The sequence below is a fragment of the Lissotriton helveticus genome, chromosome 3_1 (assembly GCF_964261635.1).
Source record: "Lissotriton helveticus chromosome 3_1, aLisHel1.1, whole genome shotgun sequence".
Classification (NCBI taxonomy): Eukaryota; Metazoa; Chordata; class Amphibia; order Caudata; family Salamandridae; genus Lissotriton; species Lissotriton helveticus.
Window position 1 is genome coordinate 558417373 of NC_136061.1, and position 14343 is coordinate 558431715.

At 40.9% G+C, this 14343-nt stretch overlaps 1 protein-coding gene across 1 annotated transcript in view; it reads right to left on the reverse strand.

Annotated features, from left to right (window-relative positions):
* Nucleotides 1-11238, reverse strand: part of CALCRL (calcitonin receptor like receptor) — a 264434-nt gene extending 253196 nt beyond the window's left edge. The window contains exon 1 of the mRNA XM_078680481.1: nucleotides 10974-11238. The gene's annotated coding sequence lies outside the window, so the exon portion shown is untranslated. The remainder of the gene's footprint in view (nucleotides 1-10973) is intronic.
* Nucleotides 11239-14343: the final 3105 nt, after the last annotated feature.

A 14343-nucleotide genomic window follows, 5' to 3' on the forward strand; every position in this document is an offset into this window, starting at 1 on the left:
TGCATTAACCTAACAGCATTGCATCAAATACCAGGGCTGAAAAAAGTGAAACAGATTTGTTTTGATTTGGGGCACCCAGACGTTTTAGAATCTCTAAAACTTTGCAGTCTATATCAAGGAGAGAACTAAGCAAGATATGTCTTATGATGTTTGAGGAAGCTGTGCCGACTGCTGAACTAATTAAACCTAGTGTACTAAGGAACTAATTATCCTTGGTTACCTTTTCCTTGCAACCATACCTAATGTTTGTCCATAGCACCCAGCATAGGTTTGTCCTGACCCACTTTAGATTAGACATTTTTCACCCTCTAGTGACATTCCCCTTCTAAAATGACTGGTCAAAATGTTTACCTAAATGCCCTAGTTATAATATATCGACTCAGAGCACTTTACATACTCCGTTTTTTAAATCTTTTTTAAGAATTTGAGGAGCTGCTATATTGTATCCATTTTACACAACCTGAATTTAAAACAATGCAGCCCTGCTTTTTTGCACCTGCAAATTATGCCATCCTTGCCAATTTGCTACTCCGTGTCAAATTATCTGTGTAAAATCTTACAGCTCAAGAAAAAACTGTCTCTTTAGGGTGATTTTATGATGATGAGAATCGTTTTTTATGCGGTGTCTTATTGTATGTATGTTTTTAATCTACCGGCTTTCTAACAATAAAATGTCATACGTATCCTATTGATATTTTCATAATGTACATAAGTTTATGGAATTCGTCAGCTGAAAAATTATTTTAAGTTACAACTGCATTTGCACTGTGCGCTTTATGTCCTTTAGGTTAGCTAGTCGGATCACTGAAAGAATATCGACTACCACAATATCGAGTACCCAAAATATCGAGGTGAAAATATCTACTACAAAAATATCGAGTTTGTATGTACAAACAGGTAAGTACAAAAATATCGACTACAAAATATCGTTTACAAAAATATCGTTGTAAAAAATATCGACTTTACTAAAAACAATGTTTAATTACATTAATATAAAAAATTAATTACTAAAATATAATTAACAATACTTAAAATAACTTTTAATAATTAAATATTTAATGAAAGTAAAAAAAAAATATATTTTTAATCATATTTCTTAAAACATATATATATAGTAACAACATTTAATTAAATAATAGGCAATATTGTATATGTACCCCAAAAACCCAAAACTGACCCTGAACCCTAAAAATACCCCTTTACCCAAAAACTAAAAACTGACCCTGAACCCTAAAAATAACCCTTTACCCAAAAACTGAAAACTGACCCTGAACCCTAAAAATACCCCTTTACCCAAAAACTGAAAACTGACCCTGAACCCTAAAAATACCCCTTTACCCAAAAACTGAAAACTGACCCTGAACCCTAAAAATACCCCTTTACCCAAAAACTGAAAACTGACCCTGAACCCTAAAAATACCCCTTTACCCAAAAACTAAAAACTGACCCTGAACCCTAAAAATACCCCTTTACCCAAAAACTGAAAACTGACCCTGAACCCTAAAAATACCCCTTTACCCAAAAACTGAAAACTGACCCTGAACCCTAAAAATACCCCTTTACCCAAAAACTAAAAACTGACCCTGAACCCTAAAAATACCCCTTTCATTTAACATAATTAGCAATTAATCAATTAAATAAAATTAATTACCAATTACATTTTAATTAATTAACAAACATTTTTTAATTAACAATTAATTAAATATTACTACCAATTATTAAATTAACATATTTAATTAATTATAATTAAATTACTTCCCACCCTATTCCCCTATAAACCCACAACCCGCTAGAGAAAATACATTATTTTAATTGACATAATTAGCAATTAATCAATTAAATAAAATTAATTACCAATTAAATTTTAAATAATTAACATATATTATTTAATTACCAATTAATTAATTATTACTACCAATTAATAAATTTACATATTTAATTAATTATAATTAAATTACTTCCCACCCTATTCCCCTATAAACCCACAACCCGCTAGAGAAAATAAATTATTTTTATTGACATAATTAGCAATTAATCAATTAAATAAAATTAATTACCAATTAAATTTTAAATAATTAACATATATTATTTAATTACCAATTAATTAATTATTACTACCAATTAATAAATTTACATATTTAATTAATTATAATTAAATTACTTCCCACCCTATTCCCCTATAAACCCACAACCCGCTACAGAATTAAATTACACAATAATTAAAAAAATAATTAATTAAAAAAAATAATAAAATAAATTGACACTTTTCACACATATTATAACATAAACACACTATAAATAATTAAATATTATTTAAAAAACTATATTTTTTACTATCTAGATTATATACTTGGATATTTTCACTGTCTATATTATTTACAGTCGATATTACTTCACTTACCTTAAAAACGATATTTTGGCTGTCGATATTCTGTCTAGTCGATATTTTCTCCAAACGATATTTAAAACTCGATATTCTGTCCAGACGATATTTTGGAGTCGATATTATGTCTGTGCACCTAGCTGGTCACATAAGATCCCCTAATTTGTAATCCCTAGACTTCCCAGATGGTTTAGCGGACCCGTTTTAAGCTCTCCATATTAAGGTCTTTTCTTGAGGTTTTTGCCCATTGGTTTTAGTCTTAGTAGGAAGACATTCTAGTTTTATGTGAAGCATCTAGATCTTAAGCTAATCTTATACAAATTGCAGTTATGCCTTTTCTTGGAGGGAGCGGATTGCGGATGTTGGTTTTTTTAGTTGTTTAAATTAGGCCTTGGCAGATTCTCACTATGTGGAATCACGTGGAGTGACACAATAACTCAGCAAGATTCCTCTGTGTTCTGCCAATGGGCGTCACCCTGCTCTCGCAACGATTTTAGCACCAGTAGCACATTCAGCCTGGAAAAATTAGCACAATGGCACCATGCTATTTTCAAGATGATTTTCCTGCAACTCAACTAGACAATCTACTGGGGAAGCAGCTCTCAGACTGTGACTTCCCGCGTTCGTAAAATATCACTGCAATTCCTCCTAGCTACTGGAAATTGAGCTAGGTGACGTCAAATCTTACTTGCACTAGCCACCTCACATTCTGAAACCTTGCATTGTTCCCATTGTTATCACGTTACTCGAACAGGGAAAAAAATCTGCCACACTGAGATTGGCGGATTAAAAGAGTAACGCAGAGGTGCCAAAATTCTCCAGTGCCACTTGTGGACTGAAAAATTTATTTAAAATTAAATTCAAATTTCCCCGGGGTCTAGATTAAATAAGAATCCAATATGTTTGCTTTAGTTTTGTAATTGTGTAATAATGATTGCCAGTTTATTACAAGCTTCTTGAGTAATGGGGTAAATGTTTTGTATGAATAAAGCATAACAGTTTTCCAAAAAAAAAAAATATGTTTTTGAGATCCTATTTTAGTGACACTGGAGGTGTATTTTAAGTAATGAATTAGATTGTGAGAAGAGTAAGAAAGAGGTGTGAGAATCATTAAGAAACCCAAAGCGAATCTTTTTTGATTAGATAGTGCCAATCATATTAAACATCAACTGTGTACCCACCTAGGAGTCCGAAAAGCGTAAGGGATTGCCACCGGTGGTATAGGACAACTAGGCATAAGTGACTGGCTAGTGCTAACTCAAGCATCATGAATACATGCTCACTTGGCATCACTTTTTTAACAGATGTTTGAGTTTAAATCATAACACCCTTGTTCCCTAATTACATCTGTAGCAGACCCTACCATTATTACTGGTGTTCCCCTCCTTCCCCACAAATTTGTGTGACGATTTGACCCAAAGAGTTACATTGGCCTAAGGTTGACTGGCATCTTGAGTCACTTTTCTCAACGGACAGCCTGACCTATCTTTAGCATCTGGTGCAGTTTTGACTAGGCACACCATATTCTGATTCCCAGTCTTTTCTAAGAAAAATAAGTGTCGAGGGCATGACAAAATTCGGAGATTTTCTTTGAAAGTAGTCCATCAAAGGTTTCCATATATGACTGAACTTTTGACTTTCATATCTTTATGTTCATGTTTATCTTCATGTCATCATTTCCATCGCCATTAGGGACTGTCATCCTTTTGACCAGTGCTTGATGTGCGGTGTGTTGTCTTCTTCCATTTCAGGGCAGTTAATTTTTTCGCTTCAAAAAACAGAGAAACAATGTGTGACCAATCCTTTCTCAATATGGACTCCAATGCTTGGGCCGCATTCCCGAGATTGCTACTGCAGGATAGTGCCGTACCGGCAGGCTCCACCCCCCTTGATATGGCTCAAGATCTCCTTTCACTTTGTATCAATATCAAAACATGGGCAGTAAATATAAATTAATAAACATTCCAGCCCTCATACTCCAGCATTTACACTCTTTTTAGGGGTAAAGTTGCTTAATTTCTATGGAGTCATATACCAGGTATATATGCTTTGCACCATGTTTACCCTCCCCTGCACGCTTGGGTATGTCTCGTCATAATTTCTGCCAATATCTCGTTCCTATTTCCTTTCGTGTCGCATTCTCCCGTTGTTTTATGACTGGCCAGTCAGGATGTCCTTAGAATATTTTAGACCAAAACAAATATTAGAAATCAAGCTTTTAGTGAATACATAACTGGCCAATAGGTTTTCAAACAGTGTTAAATCTCTGGCCCCAGGATTGAATGTGCAGTAGTGAAGCTGCATGTATTTCAAGCTCTCCCTTTACCCAATCCAAACTGTCTCTTTCATGTCTCAAAAGGTGTAATATCTTGGTTTAAGATGTCTCTCAACATTCCCAAGAGCTCCTTTTGCTATTATGCAAACTGTGTTCCCTAAAGGGCCGGTGTGAAGTCAGGATTGTTGTGTATCGGGCTAGACGCTAAAGGAATTGAAGTTATCCCTGTGGTTCTTGCAGATGTCCGTGAGTGATGTCTGAATAAAATGCTACTTTGGGTCTGCTCTGTTTGGGTACCCATGTCAAGTCCCACAGAGCTCTCCTCAGAAGCAACATGCAGCCAATGATTTTCTGTTAGTCGGAGAGAACTATTCTCAGTTGTAAGCATTTCTATCTGGATGCCTAGGCCCTGTGCCATCAAAATACTCTGGAGCAGAGCTCACAAGATTCTTGGTTTGTGGTTATTCCATGCAAACCTTTCACAATCTTTCCGTCACTGAATCATGCCCCATCAACGCAGAAAGTGCTGGGATATAATACCAAACCTAGTGAGACTGTTCATTTGGAGTGTGACAATTCGCCCTCGCTACGACAAATAAAGAAGGTTCGACTTTTGCTAATCATTTTTTATTTCTCTCATGAGAATAGAGTAGTTTGCTCTATATAGGCCTTATAGTGTTGGCATAACATGCATTCCCAGAGATCTAATACTGCCATAAAGGTAATGCTATTCCGGGAACACTTTTTGTCCACTTACTAATTTTAATGCTCAATACTTCAGATTTATTAGGGTTTAGTTTCAATCCCGATACTGCCCCCAACATTTTTCTAGTTGAGGAATGACATTGGGGGCATAATTCTGTGAACCATATAATGTCAGCAGAATACCATCCACAAATAATTTTATCTTATGTGATGTATTCCTAAACTAACTTCCTGTATTTATGGAAGCTGTCTGTTCAGTCTACTGATAAGGCAAAATCAGAGACAAGGGGCACTCCTGCCTACTGCCACTGAGACAGAAAAGCATGTTGTGATCTCTGCATTTGTTACCAGCCTTGTCTTCGGATCAACATTGCTTGCCTAGACATATTTTTGTACCATTGGGTCAAATCCCATTTTTGTCAGTACGCCCCACATGAATGTCCACCCCACACGATCGAAGGCCTTCTCTGTATGTATAGCCAATAGTACCATTGCGATATTTCTTCTGCTGGCATTTTTGATCAGGTTGAGAGCCCTCCTAACATTGTCAAAAGTCTGGCTATTTTTCATAAATACAGATTGATTGGGATACACTAAACTGGTCACGTGATTTTAAAGTCTATCTGCTAGTATTTTTTATAAGAAACTTAGGTTTGCATTTAATAAAGATATAGGCTTATACGAGGCACACTGATATTTTGGTGTACATGTTTTATTTATCGTGGTAATGTTTGCCTCCCCCATTGCATCCGTCCATCTGCCAGTTTCACTTAAAATGGTGTATAAATTCACCAGTTGAGGGACAAGAAGTGATTTAAATGTGTTGTAGAGTGTATTGGTTAGGCCATCTTGGCCTGGTGACTCTTTTGCAGGCAAACTGTAAAAAACCTTTTCACTTCCTCAGTGGTGCTTTCTCTTTGTAGTTCTTCCCTAGCCTGTTGAGGTAATAAGTGTAGAGTTATATTTTGCAGGAAGTCAAATATAGCCGCTCCATCAGTGATTTCACTTCCATATACATTTCTATATTAGGACACAAAAGCCTCAATGGGTATACATTTACGTTCCATCAAAAACCCCAATAATGGGTATTCTGGTGTGAGCTTTGGTTCACTTCAATGTAGCGACTAGCACTCTTTTGTCCTTATTAATCTCCCCTTAGAAGTGTTGCTTCAGTCACAAGCGGGCTGTTTCGAACCGTTCCATCAGTCCACTTGATTTAGACATCTCTCACACTAGGGATGTTGTTTTCTTTTCTGTGTGTAGCTGTTCTCTCGTTTTGACTTCTGCCTCTAGTTTGTCTTTTGTTAGGACCAATTACAAAGTAGTTCTGCTTTGATTGCCATAGCTTTTCCCCTTGTTGCTGCCTTAAAGGCCTCCCATATGAAATGTGTCTGAGTATGTTCCGGCATGGTGAATAAGAAATATTCATTTATCTGGGTTACCATTTCCTCTGCATATATCCTTTATTGAGTATTGAATGGTCGAATCTCCTGGAACCTCATTTTGTAAATGAACCCTGTGCATCCCATATCATCATAGCATGGTATGACTCTGACATGGAGATATGGTTTATCTCAAGGGGATAAGTACTCCATGGCAGGTATATTCTGGAATAATATTCGTGTCTCTGCAACTAAAAGTTATATGTTCAACTTACTTTTGTCAGTCAGGGGTACAGGACAATCTGGTTTGTCTGACATCATTCACTATGTTAAGCAGACTAGAGGATAATGGGATCAAATGTTAATGTCACCAAATAACCTTAAGAACCGCAGAGGTCGTTTGGTTGCAGTCCACCTTACATAAGAAACCTGATGACTCTTGTTAAGTTACAGTCATCATGCATATGTGGCTCTTGTAGTTACTTATTTTTTGGTGCAAACCTTCCACAGAAAGGTAAAAATAGATCATTTCTCAACACAACAACACAAGATATTAGAATTGAAGAAGAAAAATACAAAAGGAAACAACAATTCTAATTGGTTCAGTACAAATTCATATTAAAAACTGCGAATTAATTGGCATTCTAAAGATCGTGAAATCTTCACTGGTTATCTAATGATCAATTGAAGTGTGTACATTTGTGCACAAATGTTAACACATGCAGTATATCGGCCAATAAAAGCTGTACAACAAAAGGGCATTTGTTGAAATTCATGGCTATGTCACTTACACAGTTGTCCATCCCTAAAACCAATTATACCACGGTAAGGGGGTTGTAGTCTTCTCTGCCTACTAAGATGGATGGCACCCCTACTAACAGCGACCAGAATGATGCTCCATCTCACAATATTAGAAGAGATAAGATACCCACTAAGGGAGTGTGTGGGCCCGGCTAAACACGATTCCCTTGATAATGAGACAAGCTCTGATGGTCTGGGGACAGATGAGCTTTCAGGTAAGGAGATGACTTCCTGTTCCAGTCATTCCCCAACTCCTTCAGTACTTAGCTCATGTGCCACAGTACCTCTGTTGCAAGAGATGTCACCAGTGCAGATGTTTTATGACTATCCAGGAAACTAAAGCTAAATGCTGTGGATACCCTCGTTTTGGAAAGGTACTGTTTAAGGTGTTGAATGTGTGCGAATTTCAAATAAATCGCAGGCCTCCTTTAGGGTCATACCCCACCAAATGTGTGTTTCCTGCTGGGGAATAAAAGTAATCCAGCTAGTGATCCACCACAGTGCCACTACGTCAAAGCACTGGAAGGAACGCCCGTCTGAGGATGGAAGGGGCAAGCAGGCAGGGAAGTGAGGACTTTGATCTTCTGGGCAGAGGAGTGGACATCAAAAGAATGTTGAAGCAATGCTTTTGCATTTCCAAGGGCTGAAAGGCAGTTCGACATGCACAGGTGGCATCCGTTACCGTGCACAACTAGAAGACCTAAACTTTTGCTCTACCCATTCCATACCTACTCCTCATAAAAAAAATAATAATAGGTTGTAAATTTGTTGTAGAGCAATGAAAGTGTTCCAGGTTCCACATAGTCAGTATTACGCTAACACAATTGGAACCTATTCCCACAGAGTAAATTAGTTGTGCATGAGTTTTCATGTTTATACAGTCTTTGTAGGACAACAGCGCATTTCTAGAGCTAAAAGCAGTCTTTACCCTCCCATTCTGACATTGTACCCTTGTCCTGTTAACTTATGTACATGCAAAAGAATTAGCACTCACTGACTACGCAGTTATTTAAAGGTACAGTTTCAAAAATCACGCTGCAGATCATGCTGTCACCATAATACCTCTTACTTTCACGGGTTGCAAATAAAACTAAGTTATGTTCTGTTCCGAAAGCTTTCTGCTAGTTCGTGCACGAGAATTTCACTTGTTGCTTTCAAAGGCAGACCTATTTGGTGGAAATGTTCACACTGCTTCTACCGTGTTTGTGAAAAACATTTTGATTGGGTAAGTAAGTACATAAACTATGAAAGTAGGAAAGTTCGCCGTAAACACCTCAAAAGAACAACCAAGGTTTAATTTTAAAAGATAGACGAACTAGAAACATCAATGGGAAATTGCAACACTGGAACGATTCTCCTGCCAAACGCTTGCCAAAGGAAAAACAAACAGCAGAATGAGAGGGAACAACAGCTCGTTAAATTACTCTCAGGCGGTAATGTTGAAAACACAATTAAATTGTTATATATATATATATATAAATATATAGATAGATAGACATATCAAAACACGCTTTGTTTGAAACACGTGTTGCACTAGTACATAGAAATACTTGGGGCAGATTTATGAAGGCCTTGCGCCGCCGGTGCGTTACTTTTAACATGGGGAAAAGTGACGCACCGGCGGCGCAGGGCCTTCATAAATCTGCCCCAAGATGCCTAGGTCACAAATGATAAGTAGCACGGCTTTGAAAAATGACTTTTCACGTGCCTTCACGAGAAAAAATAAATTGTTTCAAGCTGTCTTGTGCGTGGTACAGGACAACTTCCCAGCTGGTCTGCTCTGGTTGTCTACCTCTGGGTCACAGTCATTTCCGTTTCCACTGTATTCTGGCACTTGTAGGTTTGATACGTGTACTATACCTCCTAGAACTTCACACCTTTCTCCGACACGGATACCTTGTTTACAGCTTGGCATTTTTTTTTATAATTCATTGCATTCTGCGGCTTATTATTAGGGCCACTGGGAGGAAAGGACAACATTATGTAGCAGCGTTCACACAATTATGTGGCAAGAAAAGACACATTAATCATTTTGTCATTTAAACAACCATTCAGACTGTCTGGGCAAAACTCTCAGTACCAGTTTGACACCTGAATATAACAATCAGCAACTGAATGGGGCCCCGTTAACCCATGCTATCGTTCTGCCATTGCACGGAACGGCGCGTGGACCTTTATGTTTAGTAACTTTTGCTCGGTTTGAGGTAAAACAATCTTTTTTTGTGAAATCGTCAATTTATGCAGCAGATTGTGGAGTTTGTGGGAGATGGCACTAATCCACAATTAGTGGCCCTGGTTAATGCAGACTACAGGGAGATATTGTGATGGTTGCCAGGTGTCACCTTGTCATGTGTGACACCTTGAGCCACTCGCGGCTTTTCAGCCAGCACTCTGCCGCTTTTAGTTGTTGCTTGCGGCATTGCCATGGGAAAGTCTGAATATATGCAGTATGCAGATGTAGTTGGTTAAAAAGGCAGAACTGGCTGAAGGCACACGCATGATGGCATGGGGCCACTTGGCAGGTAACCCCCGCGTGTTTACTTCAAAATGGATCCGGTTGCGAGGAGATTCAAACGTGTCCTGCTTTATATAACTGCAGTGACCCTTCCTTCGCGGCGCCCCTTCCTCCGCCGCCCTGCCACTTCCCACCAGTGCCCTTCCAGGCCGGATCCAGCTGTTGGAAGGAAGCTCCGAGAAAGTCACCGCGGAGTGCGCTCCGTTGCATCGCCTTCCCCTTGACACCGCTATATTTAGAATAACTGGGCAGTGTATGCAGGCATCTCGGAAATATACAGATATATGGGGGGTGGAGGGTGGGGGCAGGGAGAAGGCTGCACTCTTGCATTGGGATCGCGTCATCAAACTGTCATACCTGTCAACAAAAACAAATTACTTCTTATCAGCTGCGCCTGCTGACTGAAGCCACACAGCGCGTGCAGGCCCGTGAAGTGAGCCGCGCGCCGTTTAAGTAATTGTAAGTGTGAGAGAGAAAGCAGAATGCTGCTGAGGAGAGCAGCTTCCAGGGCTAAAGTAAACAATGGAGAGAGACACGGTTGAGTCTCTCTGCCTGCAACTGCACACACAATAACATTTCCTGCCCGCCTGCGAGCCGAGTGCAGCTGAGCTTCCTAATTAGGCTGCCCGCAAACCAGATAACATTGTATTCAGCTATTCCGGCACAATTAGGCACTTGAAAGGAAACCCGGCACGGCCAACATGATGTGCAACGTTACAAGACATGAGCATTCCCGCGCCCATCACTCACCCACCCTGTCACACCAAGTCCTGTTCCCGGGGAGCCTTCGTACATTGCGGGGCATGCTTCGCTATCACGGGTCCGCCACTGCCGAGCTCTGCCCCAGGAAATAATGCTCCGCATGTATTATTCAAAATAGAAAACATGAATGCGTCCTCGCGCCTGTCTTACCAGCTGGGGTTCTCTCCTTGCAAGTCTGTGGAAACGAGTGCAACTAAAAGCGTGTCCGAGGTGGAAACCCTAGAAAATAGTCTTCTTTTTTTCCAAGCAAAGCGGAGGGAGGGCGGTCATCCGATCCAGCTGGCTGGCAGCAATCCAGTGCCGAGAAGCTGGCGATCAATCCGCGGCTTGCTCCGTCCGCCTGCCATGGAGAAAGGTTTCGGCGTGAGTGCAATCAGAGCTGCTGCTGGCAGATCCGCAGCAAGGAAGCATCCGCGCTTCCTGTTACATCACTCCGGCCCGCCTGCATCCAGGGTTAGATTACACTCTCCAGCGCACCCAGCCGGCGCGCGCCTGTTCCTGGAGAGGAAGGGTCTCTGGCAGCGCACAGCGCGCGACGCTCGTGAGAGAGCGCAAACTGATTTAAATATATGAGTACATCACACTTACCTGTAGTAAGCACAAATCATGAAGAGAAATGCCATGAGTGCTAATAGTATCTGCAAGTATATTCAAAAATATACAGCTAATATAGAGATTTAAGTAGAAGTGGAACTAATACAGAAATATGTGACATTATATGACTTTATTAGATGTGATTATTTTTTTGAATCCATGTCGTGAAGCTGCTAAAACATAAGGTGGTATGTGGTTAAGAGCAGAACGTGGTAGGCCTCAGGGCCAGAGCTGGAGCTAAAAGGGAAGGTGTTTCTTTTCACGACACAGATTGTTTTAACGTTTTTGGTCATTGCATTAATGGGCCATGATTTATAGTAATGTTTACTGAATAATAGAATAAGAGTATTAACATGCTTTAATTAAATGAAGAAGTTGAATGCTATAATCATAATGAGAAATATTGTAGGCCTGAAATGTTTTAGCTTTGATTTACACGTACATGTCTGGGCTGAGAAATGTTGCAAGCCTTTTTAGAAGTCTATGAGAGTTGGGTTCTTGGCGGCAGATATCTGTCTGCAACAGGAAAGGGGGGATCCAATTATAAATGAATGAATAGAGGTCTGTTCAGTGGACGGCCCAGACATGGAGGAGGGTTCTGGAATGTTTAAGGGGTATCAGCGGGCCGGAGAAGAGTCTGAGAAGCAAGGTCAACTCTAACGTCTGAGGCCCAATACAGAGCATCATGGAAAAAGCCTGAAGTTGCACCACGTGAGAGGCGTTTCGCAAGGGGCGTCTCAAATGTTGTTGACTGTTTTGTATTAGGGACAGCACCCCTGGGTGGAGTTAGAGCAGAGACCTGAGGACCCTTTAGAGAGCGGATGGGTAGGCAGAGAGGGGTCATGACTGGAGAACTTTAGGTTTTCACCAAGAGACTTAGAGTGGGTGACTTCCCTTGGGGGTCATTCATTGCTGACACCTTTGTTAGGTTGGGATTTGGTTAAGTAGGGATACCATCTAGAACAGGGTAGGGACGCCTAACCTGTGTTTGTTTTCCTTCAATCTAAATGAAGGAGCGATATGCGTCTATGCTTATAGCTTTATTATTCTTAGAACTTGTGTTAGTGATTTCTGTTGCTCGTCTGAGGGCTTTTCGAGAGCACATGTATGTAATTGGACCTGTGTATCTCGTGAATCTCATTCTGAGATGCCTGTATTTGCAGCTTATCATTTCTTTACAATAAACTTTTGAAAACTAGAAGTTGTCCGTGATCTTTGGGAGTAGAGTCCTTTATTGGGTGAACTGACTTGGAAATAGGTGCACTTTCTTTCCTTACAGACAGGCAACAAAGGTTCAGTCGACCAGATCGAGGTTTGGATCAATAGAGATAAGGTATCGATCAAAATCTCGCCCTTTCAGTTGGTAGCAGAGGATGGTTGCCTTCTTGAGGACGGTGACCTAGGCCAGGTTAGCTTACCCCAAGGCCCCTAGAAATCGATGATCGGAAGAACAGCCCGCAGAAGAAGATCCGGATGACGTGAGACAGAAAAAGCAGCAGTATCGGTCGAGAGTGAGTATAAAGGGTTATGCGTGTTAGATTGCGGTGTTTTTGTATTGTATCTATGTTGTAATGTCTGGCGGAGTTGAATGTCTGTAGAGTGACTGTGGAACAGGTTGTGAGCGCGCGCAACCGGTGGAAATCTTAAGTTCAAGGAGAGCTTAAGTGGTTCGGGTGTATCGGACACCCAGAGTAATTGTCAACTAGTGTGAAGGGGGTCATGAGGTACCATTGATCACCCGAGAGACCGAGATAGGGGGAACGTAAGAGTGAGTGCGTGAGTAACGGACGCTGGTCGGAAGTTACTGTGTGTGTAAGCAACCTATCAGAGAGACGATAGACATCTCGTCAGTTGTGTTGACAATTACAGATAGACTGTGGACGTACAGTCGAGAGAAGTGACCGCTTGGTCGGAAGTAGTCATTTTTCAGAGTATGACTGGGACGCATGCATAACCGGGAGACGAGTTGAGAAAGGAGGGGTGCTGCTGCGAAGCGGAGAAAAGTGACGTCAGGTGGTGTCGCGCAGTGATTGGCTGACCGGCGAAAGACCGCGCTGTGATAGGCCAGCTAGCGAACACGTCAGACAGGGTCGCGACGTGATTGGCCGACAGGAGAAAGACCGCGCTGTGATAGGCCAAGCTAGCAAAGCCGCGACAGGATTGGTGGATTGTCATCAGGAAGTAAACAGAGTAGCGAGGCTGGATTTTGTGCGCATAATTATGAAGTGTTTTAAATGGTTGAAAGCGCTGTTTAAGAAAGAGAAGCGAGGATCGTATGAAGGGGAAGAAGCCCCGCCGGAGGGTACGCCAGCTCGTTATATGGCAGTAAATGTTGGGTTGCATACGATCCTTTGGATATCAGAGTGGAGTAAGATTACTGAAGGAAATGAGGAACTGACGTTCCCGAAGTACGGGACGTTCAGATTAGAGGTGTTACATCGATTGAAATCAGTCATGACCTCAAAGAGACCCTTGCCTAGACCAACCCAGTTTGAAGCTCTTGAAGCATGGATTAGGGCAGCGCATGAAAAGAATATGAACAGACGACAAGAAAGGGTGAAACGATCGGTAAGGGCAGTGCAGGATGCCAGGTGGGATGCGGATGCTAAAAGATGGAGAGTGCATAATTTGGAAATAAATAAACTGTACCCAGTGTTAGAGGCGCCAGTAAATAAAAGTCCCCTAGAAGAAGATGATGAGAGCGAAACAGAGGATAGCTTGATAAACAGATTACTGACAGACAGGCCACCCCCGTATAATAGAGCAGGGGGAGAGGTCGAGAATACTGAAGGAGCAAAGGGGGGCAATGCAGGAGAGCATAGACCGCTTCCCAGTTCAGAGTGGGATCCTGAGCCAAAGAAAGAGTTGCTCCAGCCTAGTCAGGTGCAACAGGTAGTCGGTAGGTTTGTGGTACAAAGAGCGCCGG